General features: G+C 40.7%; 1 protein-coding gene across 1 annotated transcript in view; it reads right to left on the reverse strand.

Moving 5' to 3' along the window:
* The window catches only part of LOC108697376 (homeobox protein HMX2), a 28409-nt gene extending 15853 nt beyond the window's left edge, over positions 1 to 12556 (reverse strand). Inside the window, exon 1 of the mRNA XM_018227353.2 lies at positions 12481 to 12556. The gene's annotated coding sequence lies outside the window, so the exon portion shown is untranslated. The remainder of the gene's footprint in view (positions 1 to 12480) is intronic.
* Between the last annotated feature and the right edge of the window lie 230 nt (positions 12557 to 12786).

The raw sequence follows: 12786 nt of genomic DNA on the forward strand, positions 1-12786 counted from the left end.
TACTATAGGCACCATCTCTCCCTACTATACCTGCTATCCCACAGTCACACTCCCTTCCCAGAGACTATTATTCACTGTTACTATAGGCACCATCTCTCCCTACTATACCTGCTATCCCACAGTCACACTCCCTTCCCAGAGACTATTATCCACTGTTACTATAGGCACCATCTCTCCCTACTATGCCTGCTATCCCACAGTCACACTCCCTTCCCAGAGACTATTATCCCACTGTTACTATAGGCACCATCTCTCCCTACTATACCTGCTATCCCACAGTCACAATCCCTTCCCAGAGACTATTATCCCACTGTTACTATAGACACCATCTCTCCCTACTATACCTGCTATCCCACAGTCACAATCCCTTCCCAGAGACTATTATCCCACTGTTACTATAGACACCATCTCTCCCTACTATACCTGCTATCCCACAGTCACACTCCCTTCCCAGAGACTATTATCCCACTGTTACTATAGGCACCATCTCTCCCTACTATACCTGCTATCCCACAGTCACAATCCCTTCCCAGAGACTATTATCCCACTGTTACTATAGACACCATCTCTCCCTACTATACCTGCTATCCCACAGTCACACTCCCTTCCCAGAGACTATTATCCACTGTTACTATAGGCACCATCTCTCCCTACTATACCTGCTATCCCACAGTCACACTCCCTTCCCAGAGACTATTATCCCACTGTTACTATAGGCACCATCTCTCCCTACTATACCTGCTATCCCACAGTCACACTCCCTTCCCAGAGACTATTATCCCACTGTTACTATAGGCACCATCTCTCCCTACTATACCTGCTATCCCACAGTCACACTCCCTTCCCAGAGACTATTATCCCACTGTTACTATAGGCACCATCTCTCCCTACTATACCTGCTATCCCACAGTCACACTCCCTTCCCAGAGACTATTATTCACTGTTACTATAGGCACCATCTCTCCCTACTATACCTGCTATCCCACAGTCACACTCCCTTCCCAGAGACTATTATCCACTGCTACTATACCTATCTGGTCCAGACTGAGTTTCAAAAAAGGCTCTGGCATTTCAAGTAAACAGAGTATCTCTTAAAGCCCACTAAATAATAATTCTCTACAGCAGTCCATCTGGCATATGCTAGAATCTATAGATTTCTAGTCCAGGCCTACCTGTTACTTCAGGAATAATGAATGGATAAACCCAGGTCTAGACTGAGAGTCAAAATACACCCATGTATTCCAAGTACATAGAGGCCCAAACAGTCTCTACCAGCCCACTAAATAGTCACGTTCTATGGTATTTTAAAGCAGCCCCTGTGGCATTTGCCAGAATCTACAGAATGATAGTCCAAGCCTAGATAAACTCAGTGGTGGAAACTTGGCACCATATGGATCAACCTTTTTTGACAATCTATGTGCTACTGAGAAGGCTTATTAGTGCATCACCCTGTTGGTCTGTGATAACAGGCAAATATTCTATTGCATTTACCAAGTAAATATTCACAAAGTTTGAAGACTTTGGACTGGTTACCTCCTGAATAAATATTAATAACATAACAATGAGATCCTTCGGGCCTCCATAAATATGCCAAAGTTGCTGCCAAACATTGGCTGTAGTGGATTTCTAACAAATATAAATTACAGTATTCCTATATAAAATGGAAATAATTACGGCAATCCCTGTGTGTAGCTTTGGGGAAGGAACTGCTAAATCAAGGTGGCTTTGACCTAAGGTGACCAGATTTTTGATAAATACAGAACTTATAGCCATTGCCACTGGTGGACTCTAAATTGAAGCTGGAGACACACAGGCCAAAAGGTTTGATTGTTTTGCATGTTGGTCAAATGACTGGATCTCCTGTACAATAACATGTGATCATAATATAGTTACTTATATTAGATATACCATGTCCTGGATGAAAATCTTCATAGTCACATGTGATCATCAGTTTTGCTGGGATCACTCAGGAGGACAAGTGCTCATAGATCAATGATTTTAATTAGAACTTAAAGGGATACTGTCATGGAAAAAATGTTTTTTTTCAAAATGAATCAGTTAAAAGTGCTGCTCCAGCAGAATTCTGCACTGAAATCCATTTCTCAAAAGAGCAAACAGATTTTTTTATATTCAATTTTGAAATCTGACATGCGGCTAGACATATTGTCAATTTCCCAGCTGCCCCTGGTCATGTGACTTGTGCTCTGATAAACGTCAATCACTATTTACTGCTGTACTGCAAGTTGGAGTGATGTCACCCCCTCCCCCCCCAGCAGCCAAACAAAAGAACAATGGGAAGGTAACCAGATAGCAGCTCCCTAACACAAGATAACAGCTGCCTGGTAGATCTAAGAACAACACTTAATAGTAAAAACCCATGTCCCACTGAGACACATTCAGTTACATTGAGAAGGAAAAACAGCAGCCTGCCAGAAAGCATTTCTCTCCTAAAGTGCAGGCACAAGTCACATGACCAGGGGCAGCTGGGAAATTGACAAAATGTCTAGCCCCACGTCAAATTTTAAAATTGAATATAAAAAAAATCTGTTTGCTCTTTTGAGAAATGGATTTCAGTGCAGAATTCTGCTGGAGTAGCACTATTAACTGATTCATTTTGAAAAAAAAACATGTTTTCCGATGACAGGATCCCTTTAAGCAAACTGCAAGAAAAATGTTGTGTCTAGTGTTAAAACTTCTGGCAAATGGTTATTGCCATGCTCAGTGCAGCAGTGACTGAATTCCTGCAGTTAAGCTAATTAAGAGTCCAGCTACTTGAGCTTTTATTGTGTCTAATAAACAACCTACACTTTTCGCTGCTTAAAGGAACAGTAACACCAAAAACTGAAACTGTTTTAAACTAATGACAATATATTGTACTGTTGCCCTGTACTGACAAAACTGGTATATTTGTTTCAGAAATCCTACTATAGTTTATATAAACAAGCTGCTGTGTAGCCATGGGGGCAGCCATTCAAGCACAGGATACACAGTAGATAACAGATAAGTACTACTATAGTTTATATAAACAAGCTGCTGTGTAGCCATGGGGGCAGCCATTCAAGCACAGGATACACAGTAGATAACAGATAAGTTCTGAAGAATCCCATTGTATACTACAGAGTTTATCTGTTATCTGTTGTGTGCCTTGTCTTCTTTTTTAGCTTTGAATGGCTGTCCCCATTGCTACACAACAGCTTGTTTGTATAAACTAGGGCTGCACTGAATCCAAGATTTGGTTCAGGAGGCCGAATCCTTCTGCCAAGCCGAACCGAATCCGACTATTAATTTGTGTATGCAAATTAGGGGCGGGAGGGAAATCTCGTGACTTTTTGTCAGAAAACAAGGAATTAAAATATGTTTTCCCCTTCCCACCCCTAATTTGCATATTAAAATTAGGATTCAGTTCAGTATTCTGACGATTTTTTCACAGAGGATTCGGGGTTCAGCCAAATCCAAAATTGTGGATTCAGTGCATCCCTAGTATAAACAATAGTAGCCTTTGTGAAGCAAACACACTAGTTTTACCAGTGCAGCACAACAGTATATTATATTTTCATTACTTTAAGACAATTTTTTTGGTGTTACTGTTCTTTTAAGTTGATCTGTCTTTCCAGCTTAAAGGGATCCTGTCATAGGAAAACATGTTTTTTTCAAAACACATCAGTTAATAGTGCTACTCCAGCAGAATTCTGCACTGAAATCCATTTCTCAAAAGAGCAAACAAATTTTTTTATATTCAATTTTGAAATCTGACATGGGGCTAGACATTTTGTCAATTTCCCAGCTGCCCCTGGTCATGTGACTTGTGCCTGCACTTTAGGAGAGAAATGCTTTCTGGCAGGCTGCTGTTTTTCCTTCTCAATGTAACTGAATGTGTCTCAGTGAGACATGGGTTTTTACTATTGAGTGTTGTTCTTAGATCTACCAGGCAGCTGTTATCTTGTGTTAGGGAACTGCTATCTGGTTACCTTCCCATTGTTCTTTTGTTTGGCTGCTGGGGGGAAAAAGGGAGGGGGTGATATAACTCTAACTTGCAGTACAGCAGTAAAGAGTGATTGAAGTTTATCAGAGCACAAGTCACATGACTTGGGACAGCTGGGAAATTGACAAAATGTCTAGCCCCATGTCAAATTTCAAAATTGAATATAAAAAAATCTGTTTGCTCTTTTGAGAAATAGATTTCAGTGCAGAATTCTGCTGGAGCAGTACTATTAACTGATTCATTGAAAAAATGTTTTTTTCCCATGACAGTATCCCTTTAAGATAGCAAATAAAAGGTTAGATTTCTCCCTAAGAGTTCCTCCTCGACCTGCACCAACAGTGGGTGCTGAGATCTGTACAACAACAACTGATATGGTTTAAGGATCCTCAGTACTGGTTTCCCCACTTTTATTATAGACTTTGCTCCCATAGGTGCTGCCGTGCTATTATCCCTGCTTTTATAGGTTCTGCTGTGCTATTAATCATCTTCCCCACATTATTCCTACCTGCGTGAGCCCCAATAAAGCACCCTTTCCCCGGTGTATACTACACTAGCCGCACTTCTTCTGAGATGTCATGAAATATTTAGGCATTCAAGGAACCTGGATGGGAGAGGGAGCAGTGTAATCCAAGATGCAGAGCTGAATCCTCCCTCCATTCTCAATGCAAACTGATCCAAGATCTAAGTGTCAGCAGGACAGACAGTGAAGACGGGCACTTTTACCATTGTGTAAAGAGTGTGTGGATTAAAATGGGCCTGATATGAATGTAGCTTCATACAGGAACTTTTCTGAACCCCCTTCCTATGAAGTAGGGTCACTAGGCCACCTAGGGTCAAGGAGAGAGCTTGACATCCAGGTCCCAATAAATTGATGGAGATAATTCTAAATGGTATAGAGATTATGGCAGACATAAAAATCGGTTAAACTCTGGGCCATGATCCACTAGGAGAAACTCCAGTACTCTAGCAGGCCATTCGGACCCTGTTCTGTACATACACAGCCTGGGCAAATGGGAATTTGGGTATCTTTACCCCAGACGAACTGGGATGGCTTCCAATGTTACCAGTAAAAGCTCAATAATGGAAGTAAATTAAAGCACAATTTCCCATACTAAGCTGGTACTTTTAACTTTTCTCCTCTACACTGTATTTCACCAAACTTAAAGGAACAATAAGGCAAAACAATGAAAGTGTTTTAAAGTAATGAAAATCAGTGTCGGACTGGCCCGGCGGGACACCGGGAAAATACCCGGTGGGCCCCGACCTTCAAGGGGCCCCGCCGGGCCAGACCCCCAATCGTAATAGTTAAAAAAAAAAAAAAACGTAGCCGGCGCGATGCGCTGTCTGCGCATTCTCGTCGGCACGGGTGCCGTCTGCGCATGCGCGCCGGCATGGGACAACGCCAAAGAGGAGCGCGGCGCTGGTGCCGCAGCAAGGGGAGGTAGGGGCCCTGCAGCAAGGGTAGGCGGGGGCTGGGGGGCTGGCGGGGGCTGGGGGGCCCTGGACAGCAGTCCCGGTGGGCCCCAGGCCCCCCAGTCCGACCCTGATGAAAATATCATGTAGTGTTGCCCTGCAGAAAACGGATGTGTTTGCTTCAGAAACACTACTATAGTTTATATAAACAAGCTGCTGTGTAGAAATGGCGGAAATTGAAAAAAGGCTATATGGCACAGGTTAAATAGTGGATAACAGATAACACCATTATGTTCTACAGAGCTTATCTGCTGTGTAACCTGAGCCTTTTCTCCTTTGAATGTCTGTCCCCATTGCTACACAGCAGCTTGTTTATATGAACTATAGTAGTAATTATCTGTTATCTACTGTGTATCCTGTGCTTAAATGGCTGTCCCCATGGCTACACAGCAGCTTGTTTATATAAACTATAGTAGTACTTATCTGTTATCTACTGTGTATCCTGTGCTTGAATGTCTGCCCCCATGGCTACACAGCAGCTTGTTTATATAAACTATAGTAGTAATCTGTTATCTACTGTGTATCCTGTGCTTGAATGGCTACCCCCATGGCTACACAGCAGCTTGTTTATTTAAACTATAGTAGTACTTATCTGTTATCTACTGTGTATCCTGTGCTTGAATAGCTGCCCCCATGGCTACACAGCAGCTTGTTTATATAAACTATAGTAGTAATCTGTTATCTACTGTGTATCCTGTGCTTGAATGGCTGCCCCCATGGGTACACAGCAGCTTGTTTATATAAACTATAGTAGTACTTATCTGTTATCTACTGTGTATCCTGTGCTTGAATGGCTGCCCCCATTGCTACACAGCAGCTTATTTATATAAACTATAGTAGTGTTTCTGAAGCAAACATGGCAGTTTTACCAGTGCATTGCAACACTACATTGTATTTTTATTACTTTAAAACTATTACATTTTTTGATGCTACTGCCCATGGACCAAAAGACACAGCCATGATAACTTCTTACACAGTCAGTTACTCAAGCTGGTAAAATATGTGGGAGCAGTTGCCAGTTTGTGCCTCTTAATAGGATTGTAAGCCTAAATGTATCATGATGCATCATAAAATGACAGTTAATTCAAAGTAACTTTCCAATGTACATTATTTATAAATGTGCAGCTATTTGTAAATGTAAGCTATATCTGCCTGTCCTATACTGTTCTGTGCACTGCTGGTCCTGACTATATGTACTGTTCCGATAATGTATCCATAGTCAGCTCCTTATATCCAAACTTCCAATTCCCACAGTGCTTACCATGCTCTGTGATAACAGACTTAAAAGGAGAAGGAAAGCTACCATGGCAGTTTATTGCATACCTCTCCCATCTGTCCCTCTTTTGACAGCTCAACCCGCAGTCCCTCGTTTGTATTGGAAAGCCCCAGTTTTTCTCTGCACTGAACAGCCAGAAAAAGAAACAAGGTTTCTAACTTAATTGGCTTTTGGCAGAGAGCCCAGAACAGCCACAGCAGCAGAAAATATACTTTTGTAACAATTTTGAGATCAGGAAATAAGTTATTGTAACAATATAAAATAACAGGTCTTTTGGGAGAAGTTAGACTCACAGCTTAAAGGGCAATTCACCATCATTAGGAAAACTGTAATAACTGGAGGAAAAAAAAACCACAGAAATATGTTCAAACTTTCATAACCTGCCAAATGAACATGGTAATTAGAGCGTGGTCAAAAAAATTCACTGCACTGCGCGTGGCAACTTTTTTGTACCTCTTTTTATTTCCAAACTGTTGGGAGGTATGTTATTGCCAATAGATTAGCCACAATGGTGCAAGCTATAAGACTATATTTATTCTGCGAAATGCTTTATCATACCTGAGTAAACAGCTCTAGAAGATCTCTCTATTTGTTTAGGATAGCAACTGCCATATTGGCTTGGTGTGACATCACTTCCTGCCTGAGTTCCATAGTTCTGGGATCAGATTACAGCAGGGAGGAGGGAGAGGAGCAAACTGAGCATGCTCAAGCCCAAGCCCTGGAGGTTTATGCTGAAAACAGGAAGTCTGATACAGAAGCCCATGAGTACACAATAAAAGGAAATAAATGTAATGTTTCTTTTGACAGAGGACTTTCGAGCAGCATTATTTTGAGGGTTTACTGGTGTATTTATATAGACCTTTCTGATAATGCTTACTTAATTTTAACTTTTCCTTTTCCTTTAAAGAAGGAGAATTGTACAGGTATGGGAGTCTTGGCTTAGGAGAACTGACTACTACTGCTACCATGTAGTTAGAACCAACAGTGCAATGAATAAGAATAAAATCAGATGCTGCTGCTTCCAATAGTAACAGAGAATTAATGTCATGGGCCTACAATAACCTGCCTCTCTCTCTCTTTATTCTTTATTATTTATTTTAAATATTTCATTTTATTGTACTTTATTCCCATGCCCTGAGTATGGAGACTGCCAGTGGGTTAATCCTCGTGGCACCAGGGCAGCTTCACACTGAGGGAGCTGTGAGATTTTATTCAGCCTTAATAAAAATTGATCCTTTTCCCTTTGTGCTGCAGTTGGAAATAGGCTTGTTGCTGGGCCGTTATATTGGGGAAATCTATGGGTGTAAATGACAGATGAAGCCATAAACAAGTCTGATCTCGGAATAAACCTTTGCTAAATATTAAACACAAGCTACTTGCCTGTTTTTCCCCCCACTGACTGGGGTTATGATATACGGCATGTCCAAACTTTAGAATAAGGAAATTACCAGAGAAAATGATTGCAATAAATTTTCTAAGTATAAACGTTGATTATATTTCGATTTTCATTCAGAAGATATTTTGGTGCAAATGGCATCTGGCACAGTCTTATGGGGTGGGGAGAAGAGGGTTTCTTTATTTCTTTTTTTCTTTTTTTTTTAACCCAGAGCCCTGGAGGAGTAGAATTTATGTAATCTGTGCTTGGGAAATGAATTGGGTAATTTATTGGAAAACACAAAGTCCTAAAGATTGGATCAGCATTGCCTCCACTGAGTCTCTCCATCCATCAAGTTCCAATTAACAGCCCCGGCCAGAGGAGTCTTTAATGGCTTTCCAATCTAGTCGCCTGATAAACCCATCAATTCCTCTGGGAGAAATTAAGGAAATCGACCGGCCTTTGGTGTTGTAGTGTCATTCCTTTCTGCAACTATATGTCAAATTAAAAACACAATTAAAATTTAAACTGTTTCAATCAGGGGCTGCCCTCCAACCTATGTTTCTCTTAATGGAACTCTGATGAAAATCTGATGCTCGCTCTCTATCAACAGAGATTCGGCACCGAAGAAGAGGCAGCAGAGTTAGTGGATAGAGGCGCACCAGGGGGTTCAATTCATACCCACTGCTGGTAAATTGGAATGGGGCATGGCATTTAAAGGAGAACTAAACCCTAAAAATGAATGGGGCTAAAAATGCCATATTTCATATATTGAACTTATTGCACCAGCCTAAAGTTTTAGCTTGTCAATAGCAGCAATGATCCAGGACTTCAAACTTGTCACAGGGGGTCACCATCTTGGAAAGTGTCTGTGACACTCACATGCTCAGTGGGCTCTGATTGGCTGTTGAGAAGCTAAGCTTAGGGCTCGTCACTAATTATCCAGCAGAAAATGAGCTTCCCCTGTAATATAAGCTGATACTACAGGTTTGCTGATTATTAAATTCTGATGCTAATTGTACTGGTTTCTGTGCTGCCATGTAGTAATTATCTGTATTAATTACTAATCAGCCTTATATTGTGACATTTCTATGTGTACTGTATATTGTGAGTGGGTCACTAAGCTCAGTAAGTGACAGCAGCACAGAGCATGTGCAGTGAATCAGCAGAAAAGAAGATGGGGAGCTACTGGGGCATCTTTGGAGACACAGATCTTCACTGCTAAAGGGCTGTGGTTGCCTTGGGCTGGTACAGAAACCCAAAACACAATGTACAACATTTCTAGCAACTTCTTGAGTTAAGCTTTAGTTCTCCTTTAATGTTTACATGATTTTCTGGTAGACTTAAGGTATGAAGATCCAAATTATGGAAAGATCCGTTATCCGGAAAACCTCAGGTCCCAAACATTCTGGATAACAGGTCCCATACCTGTACTGCTTGAAAAAATGAAGCTATAATAATTGATATAACAAGACTGCTCTTTAAAAATAAACAATAACCAACAAGTTCCCTGGTCTGGTTATTCCCTTTTAATACAAGAAACTTCAATGAGCTACTGGGGCATCTTTGGAGACACAGATCTTTACTGCTAAAGGGCTGTGGTTGCCTTGGGCTGGTACAGAAACCCAAAACACAATGTACAACATTTCTAGCTACTGCTTTAGTTAAGCTTTAGTTCTCCTTTAAATGGCTATTAGTCACACTATGGAATATGTTCTGGGAGAGGGTTAACCTGACAAAAGGGCAGAGCAGCTAATAATGAGTATAATTTAAGACACAGTTAGGACTGACCCCAGGCCTTGCTATACAGACTCAAGGACAATGGCATCTGCTTTTGGGACAGATTTACTGGCCCCAATTTGAAATTGATTGTTTTGCCCTACTGAACTAAATGTGGTCATTCTGGTTGCTTGTGTGTATGTGTTTGTTTAAGTGTGTTTAGAAAAGTAAAGTGTCCCACTGTCTGTGTGTTAGTGTAGTTTGAGTGTTTCCTGATGTGTGTTTGGGTGATTGGTGTCTCCCAGTGGGTGTCTGCTTCTCCCAGAATCTGACGCTCACTGATTATTATTTGTGTGAGTATAAAATATTGGTGCAGGTATGATTTGGATTTCTGTTTTCTAAGAGGGTTCCAAAATTCTGTATAGTAGTGAAAATAGTAACATTTGCATACATACAAAATGACAGGGAATCCAGCCTCACCCACAGGGTGCTAAAAATTGATCAGAAAGGTCACATTAGGGTGGGCTCATGTAAATCGTTAGATGGGGGGGGTTCATTTCACTGTCTGGGAAAACTGTTTATGGAAATCACAGGAAAGACAAATGAAAATATGACCCATGTCCCCACTGACCCCTTTATTCTGCTCTTCTCCCCCCCCTGCAGTGATATTTGGGGGAATTTCTTAATCTGATCAGCCACATCAAAGCCTCATTTGGCTGTTTGAGAAGAAAGCCAAGGTCAGTAAATGACACAACAGCAGTGGAACAATAGATTCGTTTGAAACAATATTTTACAGACATTTTACGATCAATAGGGACTGGAGCATTATGCTGCAGCAATCTGTTAATGTTTCTTAATGGGCTGCTCATTCTGTTTTCACACTGCCAGGAGTCGATAGGCTAAAGTGATTACTGTACAGACACTTGCCACATATTCCCCCATATTAGCCCACTGCAACTCCCTGAAAAGCATCAGTTCTACAGGCGAATACACAGGCTCCTACATATATATATCTATATATTATATCATACCTATATATATATATATAATACACAAAAGCCATGAATATCTTGTAAATTATATCCTTATAAACGGTGAGTTCTGATGTCATTTCTGTCACATGACTCACCGAAACTTGTGTATTATAATAAATAAAGTACCCCCAGTTGCAAAATATGAGGATATTAGACGTAATCTCGGAGTTCCATGACCTGTATAAAAACACTCGGCCTTTGGCCTCGTGTTTTTATATGGTCATGAAACGGTAACTTATAATATCCTTATATTTTACAAGAGGGGGTACTTTATTCACTATATATATTATATATATAAATGTATATATTATATATTATACCTCTGTATAACAATGGAGTACATAGAACTCAAGCATTGATCAATTACAATATACAGGTTCAGAGGTATAATACACCTTTCACTGTACAATGGGGTACATTAATATTTATAACTGTCACGTTTTTGTGAGTCATGTGACATAAGTGACATCACAAAGCAGATAACAGACCTAAGGGGTTGTTCACCTTTGAGAAAACTGTTAGTATGATCTAGAGAGGGATATTCTGAGACAATTTGCAATTGGTTTTCATTTTTTATTATTTGTGGTTTTTGAGTTATTTAGCTTTTTATTCATCAGCTTTCCAGTTTCAGAAATCTAGTTGCTAGGGTCCCCATTAACCTAGCAACCATGCATTGATGTGAATAAGAGACTGGAATATGAATAAGTAATTAAAAGTAGCAACAACAACAAATTTGTAGCCTTCCAGAGCATTTGTTTTTCAGATGGGGTCAGTGACCCCCCTCATTTGAAAGATGGAAGGAGTCAGAAGAAGGTGGAAATAATTAAAAAGCCTATTTAAATGAAGGCCAATTGAACAGTTGCTTAGAATTAGCCATTTCATAGCATTCTAAAAGCTAACTTAAAGGTGAACCACCCCTTTAACAGGTTATTCGTGATAAAATATAAGAACAGGTGATTGTGAATTCACAAGACCACCTGGATGGTTGATTCAGCCCCTTGAAGTCCATAACAAGAATATGTATGCCCAGGCCCGGACTGGCAATCTGTGGGTTCTGGCAAATGCTAGAGGGGCTGCTATAAGGTCCCATAGAAAGTCAGTATTTAGTGGGCTGATGTGGGCTGATTGGGCCTCTATGTGGGCTGATTGGGCCTCTGTGTACCTGAAATGCCAGGGCCTATTTTAATTCTCAGTCCGGACCTGTGTATGCCTAAATATTGTCCTTGCTAAAGGGATACAATAGTATCAGCATATTAGCTGTGTCCCCAGTTCTGGCAAAAATTACAGAAAATTGTAGTTCAACAACAGGAGCTCTGGAGAAAGTCCATCACTGGTCTGGGCAGTCTTTATATTTTACCCTGAATTGGTGAACAGAATCCCCTTCCCCTTTAGGTAGTTCTGTCCATACATAAATGTCTTTGCCTTTTCTCATTTGAGTTGAAATCCCCCTCACCTGACACAGAAAGACTTTCTATTTATTATGTCAAGGCAATTTGGAAATGTAGCTAAATTCTTCTGTCCTCCTTACAACAATAAAAAGTTGGCATAGTAAGGGTTAAATGAGGTGCAACACCCCCCACCCCCCTAGTGGTATCCCAATACATTCCTTAGGGGTACTCACCTTACAGGGTGTCTAGGTGCCAATCCTGGGGGGACAATGAAGAGAGAGAAGAGGGGTGCGCCTGCTTGGAGCTTGATGCGTCTTGGCAGAATCTGGATCTATTAGTCCATGCGCTGGGTGGAAGTTTATATATTACAGCCTACTGTTGTCTATACACAGAGCTGAAGTATTTACTATCAAATAAAAGAAATACATGTGTGTTATGACTACAAACAGCCAAGCGAGATCAGCACGGTCAGGTTGAAAAGCCTGGATTGATAGAAAGAAATTCATCTTTTTTTTTTTTCTTTTACTTTTTAACTGCAA

The sequence above is a fragment of the Xenopus laevis genome, chromosome 7S, assembly GCF_017654675.1.
Source record: "Xenopus laevis strain J_2021 chromosome 7S, Xenopus_laevis_v10.1, whole genome shotgun sequence".
In the NCBI taxonomy this organism is placed as follows: Eukaryota; Metazoa; Chordata; class Amphibia; order Anura; family Pipidae; genus Xenopus; species Xenopus laevis.